This window comes from Vulpes vulpes, chromosome 9 (genome assembly GCF_048418805.1).
Source record: "Vulpes vulpes isolate BD-2025 chromosome 9, VulVul3, whole genome shotgun sequence".
In the NCBI taxonomy this organism is placed as follows: Eukaryota; Metazoa; Chordata; class Mammalia; order Carnivora; family Canidae; genus Vulpes; species Vulpes vulpes.
Window position 1 is genome coordinate 34,977,318 of NC_132788.1, and position 19,457 is coordinate 34,996,774.

A 19,457-nucleotide genomic window follows, 5' to 3' on the forward strand; every position below is an offset into this window, starting at 1 on the left:
GCTTTGTGTTACAATCAAAGACTTAACAAAAGCTAGCCCAGCCCATATCTGACAATGTAAATAATTACTGCATAGAATTCCAATCATGTAACTGACTATCATTAGTAATATTTTACCACAAGCAGACAAAATATTTCAAGAGTCAGCTTAAGGAAAGAATGAGCAAAAAAACCTGGGAAGAAATAAAGGGCTCCCAGCCCCTCAATGCAGGACCCCCAGGCTGCTGGGCCTCCATGCTGCTTAGACAGGTAGACCTGTGGCTCAGCTGTGCCCACTGGGGACATATGAAACCCTCTTCTCCCTCTCACGTCATTCACAACCAATACTCCAACCCAGAGAGGTTTTCTGGAAAAATCCTTTCCTGGCTTTCCCCCTCACCCACCAGCTGTCTACTTAGGCTTGCCCAGGCCTTCTTTACTTTCAGTAGAGGGAAGGAGCAGATTGGCAATCTTGTTTTTCTCAACTTTGGGATTTTCTTATTCAGTGTCCAAAGGACCAGGGATAAGACCATCTTGCCTCAGGGTCATGACAACTCCAACTCCTGGTCTGTCTTCTCCGGCTTCTAACAGCCAAGTGTGTCAACCTACGCACAGTTAGTCAGATATTTAGTGCCTTCCTTGGCCCTGGAGCCCACCCATTGCTTCTCTAATGCCCACAAGAAAAGAGGGCAGCAGGCAGCAAAGTCATCTCATGGTATCTCCTTCCAAGAATGGAAAGTAGAGAGCTTTGTTTGGCCCGCAGAATGGCCAGTGCTGGCCTAAGGGAGTGGGGAAGGGGCAGAGACCCAGACAGGTAGGGAGAGGAGGCTTGGAACTGCTGGGGAAAGGCTCTTACCCTATTCCCAGGCCCTGCTGCACTCCCTTTCTCCTGTCCTCCCTTTCCTTGGAAGGGGCAGGAGAACATAATAATATGAGGAACCTGAATACAAATGCATCCTTATTACTATCTGTGGGATCTTGGGTCAGGTTTTTAATGTCTCATTTGTAAATAGATAATCCAGTGAGTCATCAATAAATGTTAATATTAAGTTCCTACCATAAGCTGGCCACTGTTTTAGATGCTGGGGATACAGCAGTAAATTAAACAGCCAAAAATATCCTCAAGGTATGGAGATTACAATAAATGGGTGAGTAGGAGAGAGAGGTACAGAATAAATAATAGTACCCACTTGTAAAGACTGAATGGGATTATGTGTAAAGTGTAAGACACAAGATCTAGTAAATGATAAGGGATCAACACACAATACTTATCATTAGCAGTGGGTCATTGGCCAAAAGGAAAAAAGAGCCATGACGGCCTTAGGAAGCCCTGGGTACATGAGGAGTAGGGAGGGTCACTCAATATTATAGGTCTTGCTCTGCAATCAGACAACAAAAAGAAATAAAAGGCATTCAAATTGGCAAAGAAGAAGTCAAACTCTCCCTCTTCGCAGATGACATGATACTCTACATAGAAAACCCAAAAGACTCCACCCCAAGATTGCTAGAACTCATACAGCAATTCGGTAGTGTGGCAGGATACAGAATCAATGCCCAGAAATCAGTGGCATTTCTATACACTAACCATTAAACTGAAGAAAGAGAAATTAAGGAGTCAATCCCATTTACAATTGCACCCAAAAGCATAAGATACCTAGGAATAAACCTAACCAAAGAGTTACCTAGGATCTATACCCTAGAAACTACAGAACGCTTCTGAAAGAAATTGAGGAAGACACAAAGAGATGGAAAAATATTCCATGCTCATGGATTGGAAGAATTAATATTGTGAAAATGTCAATGTTACCCAGGACAATTTACATGTTTAATGCAATCCCTATCAAAATACCATGGACTTTCTTCAGAGAGTTGGAACAAATTATTTTAAGATTTGTGTGGAATCAGAAAAGACCCCGAATAGCCAGGGGAATTTTAAAAAAGAAAACCATAGCTGGGGGCATCACAATGCCAGATTTCAGGTTGTACTACAAACCTGTGGTCATCAAGACAGTGTGGTACTGGCACAAAAACAGACACATAGATCAATGGAACAGAATAGAGAATCCAGAAGTGGACCCTCAACTTTATGGTTAACTAATATTCGACACAGGAGGAAAGACTATCCACTGGAAAAAAATACAGTCTCTTCAATAAATGGTGCTGGGAAAATTGGACATCCACATGCAGAAGAATGAAATTAGACCACTCTCTTATACCACACACAAAGATAAACTCAAAATGGATGAAAGATCTAAATGTGAGACAAGATTCCATCAAAATCCTAGAGGAGAACACAGGCAACACCCTTTTTGAACTCAGCCACAGTAACTTCTTGCAAGATACATCCATGAAGGCAAGAGAAACAAAAGCAAAAATGAACTATTGGGACTTCATCAAGATAAGAAGCTTTTGCACAGCAAAAGATACAGTCAACAAAACTCAAAGACAACCTACAGAATGGGAGAAGATATTTGCAAATGACCTATCAGATAAGGGGCTAGTTTCCAAGATCTATAAAGAACTTATTAAACTCAACAGCAAAGAAACAAACAATCCAATCATGAAATGGGCAAAAGACATGAACAGAAATCTCACAGAGGAAGACACAGACATGGCCAACAAGCACATGAGAAAATGCTCCGCATCACTTGCCATCAGGGAAATACAAATCAAAACCACAATGAGATACCACCTCACACCAGTGAGAATGGGGAAAATTAACAAGGCAGGAAACAACAAATGTTGGAGAGGATGTGGAGAAAGGGGAACCCTCCTGCACTGTTGGTGGGAATGTGAACTGGTGCAGCCACTCCGGAAAACTGTGTGGAGGTTCCTCAAAGAGTTAAAAATAAATGTGCCCTACTACCCAGCAATTGCACTGCTGGGGATTTACCCCAAAGATACAGATGCAATGAAATGCCGGGACACCTGCACCCCGATGTTTATAGCAGCAATGTCCACAATAGCCAAACTGTGGAAGGAGCCTTGGTGTCCATTGAAAGATGAATGGATAAAGAAGATGTGGTTTATGTATATAATAGAATATTACTCAGCCATTAGAAACGACAAATACCTACCATTTGCTTCGATGTGGATGGAACTAGAGGATATTATGCTGAGTGAAATAAGTCAATCAGAGAAGGACAAACATTATATGGTCTCATTCATTTGGGGAATATAAAAAATAGTGAAAGGGAATAAAGGGGAAAGGAGAAAAAATGAGTGGGAAATATAAGAAAGGGAGACAGAACATGAGCGACTCATAACTCTGGGAAATGAACTAGGGATGGTGGAAGGGGAGGTGAGCGGGGGTGGGGTGACTGGGTGATGGGCACTGAGGAGGGCACTTCATGGGATGAGCACTGGGTGTTATTCTATATGTTGGCAAATTGAACACCAATAAAAAATAAATTTATATAAAAAAAAATAGGTCATGCTCTGGCAATGCTCAGAGTCCTGGAGAGACACCCAGGATCCTTACAGGAAGAAGAGTTCCACCTACCATCTACCAACTTACATGGCAAGGTAAGTTCAAGTTCATTTGAACCTGAAAGCAAAGCAAGAAAATATAAAAGTGCCCAAGACAAGTCCGTGTACCATACTAATAAATATCAGGAAAAGATTCTTTATTCAGAGAAGGCTTGTGTATATTTTCTCAGCTTGAAAAGGTTATAAGGTATTCTCCAGGAAGGCCACATTGCCTCATCCTGAGTCACCTGTACCATGTTCACTGCAAATGCTAAAGTGGGCAAGCAGAAGGCATGCCAGTCTTCCTCTCCCACCCTCAGTCATAACATTTATTATTAGTCAGAGGGAACAGGCAGTAGCTGCCTCCTCAGCCAAAACAATAGTAACAGCTACTCAAGTATCTGAGATGCATTCCCTCACACAAATGTGCAATTCAATGCTTGCTAATGACCAGGGCTTCTGAATGATAGGAAGATTTCCCCTGGGCAATAGGGACTGACCCAGCACAACCTAACTCCTAAAAGGTGAAAGTCACCAACTTGAAAGAAACCTTTTGATTTTTTTCCCCCAGTTGTTCAAACAGATATACTGGGCAACAAGTCTTTGAATATTGACTTTCAAATGAAAATAAACACAACCAAGGCAGTTCAAAGTAAGCAGATATGAATCCCAGGGTGCCTATGCCACTAGGCAAGCAGTAAGAAGCCCAAGAGGGGGAGGCAAAACAAACAAATAATCCTGGGATGCTTACACAGCACTCTCTCCTGAATGCTGGGGTCCCTTGGATTTCTACTAGCATGGAATTTTGCCCCAGGTATTCCTTATTTTTTTATTAATACTAAATTCCCAGGTTCCCTCACATGCCTTATAACATACCTCTTAAAAAGACAGGATTCCATGTGTTCTGTATAGTATATGGTATCTAATGTTTTGGGAAATAATGACCACCCATCAATAATGACTACTTTCTTTAGCAAAATGAAAAAAAAAAAACAGATGCTAATATTACAACTGCAGAAGTATTTACTATTTTCCAACCATTAAATATGCATACCATGGCTCCTTTCAAATGACTTATCATGATCTCGAGTGATAAGATCAAAAAATTATTTTCTTAGTCATTCAACAGATTTCACAAAATGAAAATGTTTATATTAGACACTTGCTTATTTTTACTTTGGGCATTAATTTAACAACCTACAAGTTCTAAGGCATAAGGGACAATTAAGTTTCTGTCCATAAAAAGGTAGGTTTCTGGGATATCTGGGTGGTTCAGCGGTTTAGCACCTACCTTCAGCCCAAGGTGTGATCCTGGGGTCCGAGGATCGAGTCCCACATTGGGCTCCCTGCATGGAGTCTGCTTCTCCCTCTGCCTCTGTCTCTGCCTCTCTCTCTGTGTTTCTCATGAATAATAAATAAAATCTTTAAAAATAAATAAATAAATAAAATAAAAAGGTAGGTTTTGATAGATATCTAGGTTTATATCTATATCTAATATATACTCAATATTACATCAACTCTTCAGTTTTTATTAAAGTGTCATCCCCATGTTTCTAAAAGAGCTTTGCAGTGTCCTTTAAAACAGAGATTTGAGCTTCTATTTGTTTAAGTTTAGAGAAAAAAAGGATTGCTTACTCAGTTTTACATTAATTTTAGAAACTAAATTAAGAATGCCAAATGTTAGAATGATGACACATTTATCATTACAAATTTGGATAATGAAGTATCTGCTTTATCAATTTAATAAGGATTTTAAAGGTTAACATACCTAATATTGGCAAGCTTAAAATCAAACAGTCTTAATTGGGTACTTTCTTAAATGGGTAAAGGGCATTTATACTGCCACTCAGCCAAATGTTAAGAGCCAGAAATGGGCTTATACCTAGGAATTCCGTTTTTAATAAGTGTGCCCTTATAAAGGTAACCCAAAATTTGGGAAAATGATATATAAGAATGAATGACCAAGTTTCACTTATAAAAGCAAAGTACTGGAAGTGGCAATAAGATCAATGTTTTCTAAATGACATTTAATTTAGATTGATTGAATTGAGGCTCCACTGTTGTAGGAGCCTCTCCTGGGGAAAAAAAAGAGAGATGAATGTGGACAAATATACTGTGGAATGGGATGCTCTCTGCTCTCAAGATCTGGTTCTTTTGTTATAAAAACTCTTACCGAGCGACATCACCAAGATGACAGAATAAAAAGTCCCATACCTCATTTTCCCACAGAGACAAAAACTTGGTAACAGAATATGTCCAAAAACCCTTTATGGCAACTCCAGAAATGAGTTAGAAAGTTGCAGTACCCCAAGCAAGCACAAAGCCAAAAACAAGTGCATTGAAATAGATATGAAAAACCACTGCATTTCATCTGAAATAGCCCTTCCCCTAAGCTAACCCAGCTCAGTATAATCAGGAGAAAAATCTTCTGGCTTGGGAAGGAAAGAGAAAAATGTAATATGTATCTGAAATTCCAGGTGGAAGAGAGCTGCCTGAGGGACTGGTTTCTGTCTTATCTGACTCAGAAAAACATGGGGAACTGGCATACTTTGGATGCCTGGGGGCTACTGAGAATAAAAGGAGTTCAAGGGTTTACTGCGGTGCCAGAAAATCTGCAGTACTGCACACAGACTCCAGAGGGATCAAAAAATGACAAGGTCCTGAAAATTTGATAATAAATTTAAAAAAATGATAAACCTCTCTAATTGGGAAATTATATGCCAAGAGAAGGCACATCCTCAGAAAAGGGCTGAAAGACTCCCAGAATCTCTAGCCAGGCTGATTAGTGAAAGTCTTTCCCAGTCCATAAAGACTGGGGAGGTGGCTGTTTTTTCAAATGCACAAATCACTTTAAAAAATAACAAGGCACAAAAGAAACAGGTAAATATGAACAAATTAAAGGAACAAAATAAATTGCCAGAAACCAACACTAAAGAAACAAAGATCTATGAATTACCCTACAAATAATTCAAAATAACCATCTTAAGAAGCTCAGTGTCCTATAATAGAGAACACAGACAACTAAATAAAATCAGGAAAACAATGCATGAACAGAATAAAAATGCCAACAAAGAGACAGAAACAAATTCTGGAGCTGAAGAATATAATAATGGAATTTTAAAAAATCCACTAGAGTGGATCGGCAGCAGACTTGACCAATCAGAAGAAAGAATCAGCAAACTTGAAGACAAATCATTTGAAACTATTAAGTTAGAGGAATAAAACAAACAAAGAAAAGTGAAGAAAGCTAAAGGAATTATGGGATACCATTAAGTAAATCAATATGTGCATTATGAGAGTCTCAGAAGAAGAAAAGAGCAAGAATGGGATAGAGAGCTTATATAAGGAAATAATGACTAGAAACTTCCCAATTCTGAGGGAAGAAATGTACATCTAAATTCAAAAAGCTCAAAAGACTCCAAAAAGGATAAGCCCAAAGAGGCCTATACTAAGACATAATCAAACTGTCTAGTCAAAGATAAAGAAACAATCTTGAAAGCAGCAAGAGAAAAGTACTTATCACATACAAGGGAGCTCCCATAAAATTATCGGATTTCTCAACAAAAATATCGTAGGCTACAATGTAGTGCGGCAATATGTTCAAAGTGCTGAAAGAAAAAGCTGACAACTAAAAATACTGTATCTGGCAAAATTGTCCTTCAAAAATGAAGGAGAAGTAAAGACCTTCCCAGATAAACAAAAGCTGAGGGATTTCATCACTACAAATTGCTAAAGGTAATCCTTCAAGCTGAAATGCTAGAATGCATAAGCAAGAATGCATAAGAAAATAATAAAGCTTTCTTGTAAAGGTGAATATATAGACAATACAGAATGTAATGAGGGTGCATACATCATTTTTAATTTTGGTACAGAATTTAAAAGATGAAATTCACATAAAAAATAACTATAACTGCAAAACTATGTTACTGCAAACAAAAAACAAAAACAAAAATATATAATTTGTGACACTGATAACATAAAGTGGTGAGACATGTAAAGGAATAGTCTTTGTATACATTGAAGTAAGTTGTTACGGTTTAAAATAACTTGTTATATTTTATGTAATCCTCATAATAACCACAAAGAAAATACCTACATAGAAGATAAATGGAAGAAAATGAGAAAGGAATCAAAGCAAAAACAAAGAAATAAAAAAGAAGACAGCAAGAGAGGGAAAAGGGACAAAATAACTACAAGATACACAGAAAACAACAAAACAACATAGTAAAAAGAGTAGTCTTCCCCCATCAGTAATGATTTTATGTAATGGGTAAATGGTACTTGATTTAGTCAACGTATCCACTCAAAAGATTTTTACACAGCCGCTAGAAAAACTGTAGACTCTACTAAACAGAAAAGTGTTAGATGTTGATTAAGATAAGCAAAATATGAAATATGTGTGTATACACACACACATATATGCTATATTTACCCTATAAAAAATTACACATGAAAGAAAACTGGAGGTAAATACAACAAATAGGTAATAGGATAATTAAATTAGGCAGGGTTTCCCCTTTCTACACTTTTTACAGGGATGGCTTATGTGCTAAAAGCACTCTGGAAGGAAAAATGACTTGTCCAGCCTTGAGGACAGAACATAGCTTTCAACAGCAGCTTATCAGCCCTTCTTCATCACATGCTTTGTTGTAAAGCTTGAAGCACACAATCCCACTTGCAGCTGTATCCCTACTACCTCCTGTCCAAGCACAGCCTACTTCTCTCTTATGATATTCTATTCAGATATGAGACAGGTATGCCAGGGCAGCCCCTGGATATAGTAGTGGGTCATGGTAGGCCACACACTTTTCCATTATCTGGCTCATCAGTAAGTCAAAGGCCACAGCTATCTACCAACAACAACTGCATCTTCCCACACGGCTCTGAGAAAACATGTCACCTCACCCCACTCCTTACAAATCAGGTCCACACCAGCAATAACACCTTAGACCTAACTCAAAATCATAACACAGCTCAACTCAGCCTTCCGGACTTAAAGACATCAAAAAAGAAGATTACTATTAACTCGGAAAAAAAATCACTCTATACCATTTGCAGTTTGGTGTGAAGGGAAAAAATCCCCAAATATAAAAGGTAAAGTGGAAATTCAGACTGACACTCACCTAGGGCCACATTTTGTGGCTAAGATCAAAGTCCACAGACTTAACATTCTGCCCCAGCACACTTAACTTCATACTCAAGTCCAGAAATTAAAGGCACAAGATAACAAATCACTGTGAAATATCTTCCTAGTGATTTTACGGAGCCCACAGCATCTGGGGCACAGTTGAGGACACTGCTTCACTCATCACCACAGGACCCGTGGGCTGTGCCAATACCTGAACTTTCTTGGATACCATGGGGGATCAAAGCATACAGCTGCTCACTTGGTAGTCCTTGCCACAACCAGATTGAATGCAATGAAGATCTCTTTATTTCAGTCTTCTTGTATTTTAATGAATTACTTTATCAAATCCTATTTAGTTACCAGATGAAGCTAAAGACATAATTACAGATTATGTGTAAACCTTGCTTGACTCTCAAATATATGTGATAATATTTCCCATTCTTTGCTCATATTATATCTTCAAAGCTATTCATACCACAAAAAGAAAAAAAAAAACAGGCAAATAAATAAAGATAAATACAGATACACTAAAACAAAAAGTAAGACATCAGGCCCAGTTCTGCAGGCACATTACCTGAATATGAGTGAACCATGAGAAAAGTTAAGAGTTGCGGTATGAAGTAAGACTACAAAGACAGAATATTTTTCAGACCTGGCAAGTAAAAACATTGAAGGAGCAGATTTCCAATTGACCCATGGCAGTGTGATGCAGGCTTGTACCTAAACCATGGGAATTACGTACTTCTTAGGAACCAGCACTCGGCCCCTGGCAGGCACCTGGCAAGGTTCTGAGACACTACTGCTCCAAGAACCAAGAATGGCCAAGGCATGGTTCTTTCCACTGCCATCCTCCCTTACGTCCCTACTGCCACAACCACAACTCAAGCCTGACGTGCTGTGATCCTACTTCACAATAATAAATGAACCTTCTCCTGTTGTTACGATATACTTGGAAACCTACATCCATTACCTATAAAAGTTGATGTCCCAACTCCCTAGCCTTCTGCACACAATTTGACCTCCCATCACCTTCTCTGATTTCCTTAAAGCAGCCTTCTGACCAGACCAATGCACTCTTTGCTCTTTGGACATATCCTGCAAACACTGGTTTCACTAAGGTGTTTGTTCCCCAGACATTTGGTTAACTTCTCAGTTCTATACCTGGAGGAAATGAAATTTAGGACGGTCAAAGAAGTGATGTATTTCTCTCTTATTAAAAATAACACATAAAGGACAGTAGCTGGAAATTAAGCTTTTACCTAGTGACCAAAATAATCTCATAGAATGAAAATTCAGCATAAAGAACTCAGGAGGTTAGGTTGGGAAAGGTATTTTGTGCTTTGTTGTGATGTTCTAACTAAATTACATTATTTAGTAATAATTCTCTTCTCCCCTGTTATGGATTTATTTGTCTAAAAATAAAAAATCAAAATTACCCTATAGGCATAGTCACCAATCCCCACAGGATATAGTAACCTTTTTCAAAAGTCAAATAATTATAAAAGTTTTTATATATTTCATTAGTAAAAGGAAATTAATCCCTCCCCAAAATATTTGCCAGACCAAAGTACACAGTTTTACAATGAAAATTCAACCATTTCCATGAAGAATTCCATATTTGGCTTTTTATCATCAGATTTTAAAAGAGAGGAAACATTTAAGTTTTACGTTTAGTTTGCTGATACCATTTCTTTCCAAGTAGAATCACTCCTTTAACTTGATATGGGCTTAAATCAGGAATTCTGCAGTCAAAATATAAATATTCCTGTCACAGAGCAAGTGAAGATGAACGCCAGAGGACTTGGATCTCAGCTGAAGGACAGTATTCCAGTTACTGAACTTTCAGCAAGTGGACCTTTTGGACAGCATGATCTTCTTCAAAAAGGTCTACCTTGTGTGAAAAATGAAGTTTTGCCCAGTCATCCTCTTGAATTATCAGAAAAAAATTTCCAGCTCAACCAAGATAAAATGAATTTTTCTACACTAAGAAACATCCGGGGTCTGTTTGCTCCACTAAAATTACAAATGGAATTCAAGGCAGTGCAGCAGGTTCAGCGTCTTCCATTTCTTCCAAGCTCAAACCTTTCATTGGATATTTTAAGGGGTAATGATGAGACTATTGGATTTGAAGATATTCTTAATGACCCGTCACAAAATGAACTAATGGGAGAACCACACTTGATGGTGGAATATAAACTTGGTTTACTGTAATCTGTTGTGCTGTTCATGAAAATAGAGGGGCTGCATGTTGTTTATAGTCATCTTTTTACTATAATTTGATGTATACTACATTAAAAGTACTGCACATGAGAATTTTTGCCTAAATAGTATTTGTGATCATTTGAAATGATTTAATCTTTGGTTTATGGCCATGTGACAGTTGAAGCACTAAAGGGAGATGATTTTAAAACTCCCAATTTATATGAAAACAATAGCTTTCTATATGTCTTTCAAAAATTGTTGTTAATGAGTATTTTAAAATTGTACAGGTTTCAATCCAGTCTGTTTTCTGGGTATCCCATAAATTTAATTTTGATTACCATTATCGGCATTTGAGTCTACAACCTTCATAGTAGCATCTCAGAATAAACATCTGTAATTGATTTCAGTGGTAACACTTCAAATTAAGTACAGAGTAGGGTATTTATATTTTACCTTGTCTCACTATAGCCTGTTGATACTTACAAGAAAAATACTGGATTTATTGATGCTATTATAGAATTGTAGCTATTTGATTCTTTCAATTTGAAAAGTATAATAAGTTCAAAGGTTTTGATTTTATAATTGTAGCTATTTGATTCTTTCAATTTGAAAAGTATAATAAGTTCAAAGGTTTTGATTTTAAAATGAAAAACCAACCAGTATATGTTGATTACCTTGTTGTAATGCATAGATTTATATATCACAAGATGATTAAATAGAAAAAAAATTACAATATTCATGTACACACACTATATCCCTGAACAGATTCCATAATTATTTAAAAATAAATTTTCATTATGGTTGTTCTTTCTTATGAGATGTTCCTTATGAACTTGGTATACAAAAATTCATGAGTTTTAGATTTAATCAGTAAATGGGTCATCTTTCACTAATTAAAAAATATTTTTTGATTATCAAAAAAAAAATTTTTTTTTAAAAATAAATATTCCTGTCCTTCCAAACCAATGATTCCTTAAAAATGGCTGTGAAATACTATCATATGTCAATGAGAAAACAATTTACCTGCTTCCCCCATATAGCAGATATCAAAGATGATAATGTAACATAAACCACCTGTGGGTGGTTACGTATCTTTGCTACAGGATGCTTCTCAACAGAGGCACTGCTAGTATTGTGTACAGGACATTTCTTTGTTGTGCAAGACATTAACCATCCTTATCCCTTCCCACACTAAATGACAGTAGTTTACCACCACCTGTCATTAGGACAAGAAATGACATTCTCCTCATATTTCTGAATATTCTCTAGTTGATAATCATTGGGTTATAAGTGATATGATTTAGCACATAGTAAAGAAATCCTTAAAGCTGAAAGACACCACAGATCCATCCTAAAGTGTTTTATAAAACTGAAACTTGCTGAGTATAATCAAAGTATAGTAGGATAATTACTAGGCCAACAGAAAAATGAGTATCAGAACATGAGGCATGCTTTGCTGGCATGTCCAATAGGATACAAGGCTTTCTACTATTAGCCTGCAGCCCCTCCTCATCCTACCACATGCACTCAATCACAGTAGTTGATAGCACTCTGATTTCTCGACTCCATGTTCAAAGTTTTCAGACTGCAGCCCTAATCATTATTTTTTCATCTGTTTACCTGACAAGTTTGGTTAGGGATATAATATTTTATTTTGTAGAGACAAAGTCTAAAGACCATGTGTTGTTCTTCCAAGTGGCCAAAAGTCCTCACCTGTCTCACTCACAGCTGTGTCCTCAGCCCCTTGCGCAACACCTAACCCAGAACTCAGGCAGTAAATATTTATTAAAGAAAAGCACATTAGAGAGCTGGGACAGGTCCTGGGCTCATCTAAGTCCAAACCCTCCATTATACAAGTGAGCAAACCAAGGATACAGAGGAGGTTAAAGTGCTTGGCTCACTGCTTCATCCTTACTATTTTCTGACTTACCACAACATATTCAACCCTAATAATATTCTTATCCTTAAAGTTTATAGACCTATGAAACAAATCGATATAATTATATACCAATTAACTTTACAGGTTTATTTCCTTACAGTTAGTTTATTTTAGAAGAGGATATCATTCATGCATCTATGATCAATTGATTTTCTTTTTTTTTTAATTTTTTTTAATTTTTATTTATTTATGATAGTCACAGAGAGAGAGGCAGAGACACAGGCAGAGGGAGAAGCAGGCTCCATGCACCGGGAGCCCGACGTGGGATTCAATCCCGGGTCTCCAGGATCGGGCCCTGGGCCAAAGGCAGGCGCCAAACCGCTGCGCCACCCAGGGATCCCTGATCAATTGATTTTCAACAAGACCTTCATTGCAGAAAAAATAGTCTCCTTAACAATGCTGGGAAAACTGGATATCCAACTGTAAAAAATCCAAGTTAAACCCTTACCTCACAGATTATATAAAAGTTAACTCAAAATGGATCAATGTTATAAACATAAGAGCTAAAAATAAAAACACTTAGAAGAAAACACAGGAGAAAATCTTCATAACCTTGGATTTGGCTGTGGATTCTTAGAGCACTCAAGGTACAATCAGCAAAAGAAAAAATATACAAATTGCACTTCTTCAAAATGAAAAACTTTATGCAACAAAAAGCTGTCAAGAAAATGAAAAAGACAACCTACAAAATAAGAGAAAATATTTATAAAGTCATATACGTATGAAGAGCATCTAATATCCAAAATACATAAGAAACTCTTACAACTCTATAACAAGAAAGATAAACAGCCAAAGTTTTTAATGAGCAAAGATTCTGAAGAGACACTTCTCCAAAGACATACAAATGGCCAACAAGCACATGAGAAAATGTTCAATATCACCAATCATTTGGGAAATGCAAATCAAAACTACAAAGAGCTACCACTTCCTACCCACCAGGATGGCTATAATCTTTTTTTAAATTGAAAATAACAAGTGTTGGCAAGGATGTGGAGAAATTGAAATCCTCATACATTGCTGATGGGAATGTAAAATGGTGCAGCTGCTGTGAAAAACTGTTGTCAGTTCTTTAAAAAGTTAAACAGAATTGTCATATGAGCCAGCAATTCCACTCCCAAGTATATCCAAAGAACTGAATACAGTAGGATTCAAACAAATACATGAATGTTCATAGTAGCACTATTCACAATAGCCAAAAGGCTATTGTGTCCATCAACCTATACATGGATAAACAAAATGTAGTATATACACAGAATGGAATATTTTACAGCCATAAAAAAAAGAAATACTAAATCACGCTACAACTTGAATGAACATCAAAAAACATTGTCAAAAAGTAAGAAGCCAGACACAACCATCACATATTACTTAATTCTGTTTATACGAAATATTTACAGTTAGTAAATCCACAGAATCAGAAAGCAGATTTGTGGTGGCCAGGGTTTGGGAAAAAGGAGAGAATGAGGAGTGACAGCTGAGGAATATGGGGTCTCCTTTAGGAGTAATGAAATGCTTTGGAACTAGATAGAAGTGATTGTTACACAACATGATGAATGTACTAAATGCCATTGAATTGTACATTTTATTTTTTTTAAGATTTTATTTATTTATTCATGAGAGACACAGAGAGAGAGAGGCAGAGACACAGGCAGAGGGAGAAGCAAGCTCCATGCATGGAGCCCGATGTGGGACTTGATCCCAGGACTCCAAGATCATGCCATGGGCCAAAGGCAGGTGGGTGCTAAACCACTGAGCGACCCAGGGATCCCCCTGAATTGTACATTTTAAATGGTTAGTTTTATGTTAGGTGAATTTTATCTCAATTGTTAAAAATATTTATAAATAAATAAATAAATGTAAGTACATGTTTAGAAAAGAAGGGGGAGTATCTATGCCAGTAGTGTTTTAGTAGATATTTAGTTAATAAGATTAACAGGCCAGATTATTAGGTTCAGCTCTGTTCTAAACACTTGCAATTCATTATCTCTTTCAATCTCATTTAATATGGCTTTCATCAAGATCAAACCCCTAAACACACCTCTCAGGCCCTGTAAGTCAGGTCCTGATGTTCTTCCAGTTCTCTTACTTCCTTCTCCCTCTTTCCACTCTAAGCATATAAGACTTCTCATACAGTCATCCAGCAGAGGTCCTGTGCACATGTTTTTCTCCTTATCCTACCCACCCACCATAGTCCTTTTGCCTAGTTAACAGCTTCACTTCCTTCTCAGCTCAGGCCAAAGTCTCTTTCCCTGACTATTACCCAGAGGATCAGGCCATCCCACTGAACACCATCATAGCACTTTACTTTTGTTGTGATTATAGAGTTAATAATTATACAGTTGTATAGTGATTTAAGATCTATAGTGAACATATTTTTGCCTATCCATTATACAGTTTCTCCATCTTCTAATTTAGTCTATGTAGTTTAGGTGGGGCACACCCTGTTCCCAGAGATGGGCATCAGACTTATCCTGGCCAAACAAAGTTTTCCATCCCCTGGGCTACAGGGATGGGAGCACAAGACAAATTAGAGTACACAGTCAATCTCAGGACTCTTATGTGGATGTTAGAAGGAAAAGCTCTCCCTAATGGGCTAAATGAGCCAAGAAAATAAAGATTTGGAGTTGCCAATGGCATTTGGCCACCTCATGGTGAGAACCTGCCTGAAAGAAAAGCAGAGCTACAAAATGGAAAGAGATTCCAAGTAAACCAGTACTAGAATCCAGGTACAGCTGAAGGCAGACCTAAATCTGTAATTTTTAGTTACATAAGCCAAAAAACAAACAACAGCAAACAAACAAGAAAACCTACTTTTTTCCTAATCCATTTTGAACTGAATTTTCTGTCACTTGTAACCTAAAGTATCCTGATCAACAGAGAATCCCCCACTAGACTTCATGAGGCCAGGTATTTGAATAGTGCCCTAAATAGTGCCAGACATATAATAGGTTCTCAAGGTCTTATCTAGTGAATAACAGAATAATTCTCACAAGTCACAATGCAGTAGGAATTATCATCTACATTTTGCAGGGGGTAAAACTGAAGGACAGAGAAGTTAGTTCTTTGCCAAAGGTCACTATTTAGTGGTAGAGCTCAGATCTGAATTTCAGAGCTCAGACTTTTCAGTAACCAAGCTAAAATAAAATTGGTGGATTAGGGAGGGAGTGGAGGGTCATGACAGAGTGGAAAGAACATATTGGAGCAGGGGTCAGCAAACTATGACCCCTGTGTCAAATTCAGTCCATGACATATTTTTGCATGATACACAAGCTAAGATGGGTTTTACATTTTTGAAGAACCGTAAAATATGCAACAGAGACTCTACCCAGCCCTCAAAGCCTAAAATATTCATTACTTGGCCTTTTATATAAAGAATTTGCTGACCCTTGCATTATGGTAAGCTTAATAAAGCTACTAAGCACACAAACTTTTGGAGGCCAGCAAAATACTAAGTATATATACATATATATATTTATACTTCTCCCTACCTTTTTTTCTGAGTCTTCAAACCATAATTTCAATGTGTTGGGTTGTTTTTATTTCCTATGCATAGCATTCAACCGTGAAAACATACGATTTAGCTACTAATTGAATGGTGTATTCACAAATGACTTCCCAAGCTACAGAAAATACATTGTTAGGTAGCTCAGCATGTAAGGACATGGGAATAAAATGGTCATGATATATTATTAAGTACAAAAATCAAGTTGTAAAACACTATATTATAATGGTTTCCTATTATTAAAATGAAGTCTATAATATAGGATTACAAGAATTCTTGGAGGATAAAAAACTCCAAACTCACAATGTTCATCCCTAGGAATTACAAGATGAAGGAAAAAGAAATTTCAGTTTCTACTTATATGCATCTTTATGATTCTGATTGTTTTCCAACAAGCACAAATTACTTTTGAAATTTTTAGGACAACAATAAAATGTTTGAGTAAAGGCTTTTCCTATTTTAAATACAAACATTATGTTTCAGTTTACAAAAAAGGATAATAAAGAAGCTATGGGATTCTACTTCTGCCTAGGATGTAAAAGAGAAGAATGTTACTTCCATCCTAAAAACAAGAAAAAGCCAGGTAAATTACCAAATCATAAATTTTCTTGAAACTAGCTGAGACTACTGTTGATCAAATACCCTGAAATTCAAGGAAAAACCCTTCCCAGAAGAGACCAGAGGTTAGGTTACCTGTGGCAGAGCATGGGAGGAAGTCTCAGCAGGCACTATATAAGCAGGTAAGAAGTCAGCTCAAGTGTTTAACAAATTGCTGAAAGCCAAGTGTGAGCTAGCATTAAGGTAATAAAAACCACTAGGAGACACAGACACAAAGCAGAGTTCATTCCTACTCACAGGCTCTTCTCTGTGATCCTATGCCAGGTACTCCCAAGAAAGACTGGGAATAGGCAGGAGAGCAGAGATAACCTTCTTCATTGGTGCAGTCATGGAAAGGAGAAGAAGCTGCTGCTGCAGGAAAAGCTACAAAGCCCACAAGCCCTGATTCCCTAATAGAACAAAAGTCTTAAGCCACTAAGTGAGAGGTAGTATATTCTAAAGACCCATTGAAATTGGGGGTGGGGGGCAATTGGTAGAAAGAAAAAACTCTCTACCCCGAAGGAGGAGTAAATAAGTACCCTAGGTCAAGGATCCTATACTCATGCCATTAGAACAGTGGTCCACATCCAGGGCTTAACAATGTCCAGAGACATTTCTGGTTATCAGAATTGGAGGGAGGATGCTACTTTACTTGTGGGTAAAGGCCAGAAATGCTGCTAAATATCCTACAATGTACAGGACAGCCCCCACAACAAAGAGTTATCCAGCCCAAAATGTCAATAGCACTGTGGTTGAGAAATTCTGCTGAGGGAGGAGCAGAAAACTCTCCTGTGTAACACTCACCAAACATACAAGATAGAATTTGGCTGCCATAGGGAGGAGTGGTGGGATCACTGAGAAAGCTTTACCACAGAGGTCAAGGTATACAAAGCCTGCCTAAGACTGAAGTTGAACTAACACATGACAGTAGCCTACCTCTGTGGGAGGGGCAAGGGGATGATGAGAAATCCTTACTATGGAGCGGGGGCAGAAGGAAGACTAAAAGCTGAGAGTAGAGCAAACTACTGCAAAACACTCTCTGGCAACCCAGCCTCCCCAAAGAGCAAGATAATGCTTAGAAGAATGTGAAGCTGCCGCACTGAAGGTAACAGTGTAAATACTAAAATACAACCGCTAACTAAATTCTCCACTAGATTGACTCAACTCCCCATACCAACAATTTAGCAGAAAAAAGGCATGTCCGTTTCCAGGCATAAATACTGCTTTATCTCAATTTCTCATTCGCTTTCTTTTTTAAGATTTATTTATTTATTTTGAGAGACAGACAGTGAGAGCACCTGTGTGAGTGAGGGGAAGGGCAGAGACAGAAGGAGACAAAGAATCTCAAGCAGGCTCCCCGCAGAGCATGGAGCCTGATGCAGGGCTCAATCTCATGACCCGGAGATCATGACCTGAGCAGACATCAGAGTCAGATGTTTAACTAACTAAGCCACCCAGGTACCCCTCAATTTCTCATATTCTATACACACTGACAACATTCAGTGAAAAATTAGGAGAAACACAAAAAATCAAGAAAAACTACCTTTCATCAAGAGACAAAAGCAATTAACAGATAACCCATATGTTAGAACTATCAGACAGGAAACTTAAAGTAACTATGATTCAGTATGTTAAATGCTCTATTGACAAAGTGAACAAATGAGGACTTGTAGCAGAGGCCTGGAAAGTATAAAAAAGGAACTAACAGAAACGCAAGAAATAAAAATGACAATGACAAAAGTAAAACTGGCTCTGACAGTGTGGGAGCCAGGCTCTAAGACAGCCCCCAGTGATCCCTGTTTCCTGGTACGGATGCCCTTCTACAGTTCCCACCCATAATGCACAGGCCTGACCATAATGCACAGGCCTGACTATAGGTAGTGTACCTATAGGACGCTGTAAAAATGACCATATGTGGCTTTTGAGATTTAGGTCATAAAAGTTATTGCAGCTTTTACCATGTACTCTCAGAGATCACTCGTCTGGGGAAGCCAAATGCCACAACCCAAGAACATTCAAGCATACCTATAGAGAAGTCTTCACGGGGAGGAACCACAGTTTCCTATCAATTAATTTGGCAGCCATTCAGGATGGAATGATCCATCTTGCAAATGAACCCTCCAGCCTTCCCAAGTCTTAGATGATACCAACCCTGGCCAAGGTCTTAACTGAAATATCAAGAGAAACTCCAAGCAAGAATCACTCAGCCAAAGCACTCCCAAGATAATATAGATTTATGGTTGTTTTAAGCTACTCAGTTTTCGGGTAATTTGTTACACAACAATATATAACTAATACAGACAGTCTCATTAGAAGACTCTATTCAATGAAATGAAATATAGTTCAGTAAAAATTACCCAAACTAAAACACAGAGAAAATAAGCTGGGGGAAAAAAAACAGAACAGAGCATCTAAAAGTTGTAGAACAATATGAAATACTCTAATACACACATAATTGGAACCCCAAAAGAAGAATGAGGCACAAAAAAATTGAAGAGAAAAATGACCAAGATATTCCTAAAATGAACATAAAATCACATATCCAAGAAGCTCAGAACACCAAGTAGGAGAGATAACACACACACACACACACACACACACACTCCTAGACACATCATATTCAAACTGCTAAAAACTAAATAT

General features: G+C 37.7%; 1 protein-coding gene and 1 pseudogene across 2 annotated transcripts in view; one reads left to right on the top strand and one right to left on the bottom strand.

The window, feature by feature from the left end:
• The window catches only part of CRYL1 (crystallin lambda 1), a 176,941-nt gene that overhangs the window by 72,831 nt on the left and 84,653 nt on the right, over positions 1-19,457 (bottom strand). The gene's annotated exons all lie outside the window — the stretch shown is intronic.
• Positions 10,350-11,119, top strand: LOC112918596 (proteasome maturation protein pseudogene; annotated as a pseudogene).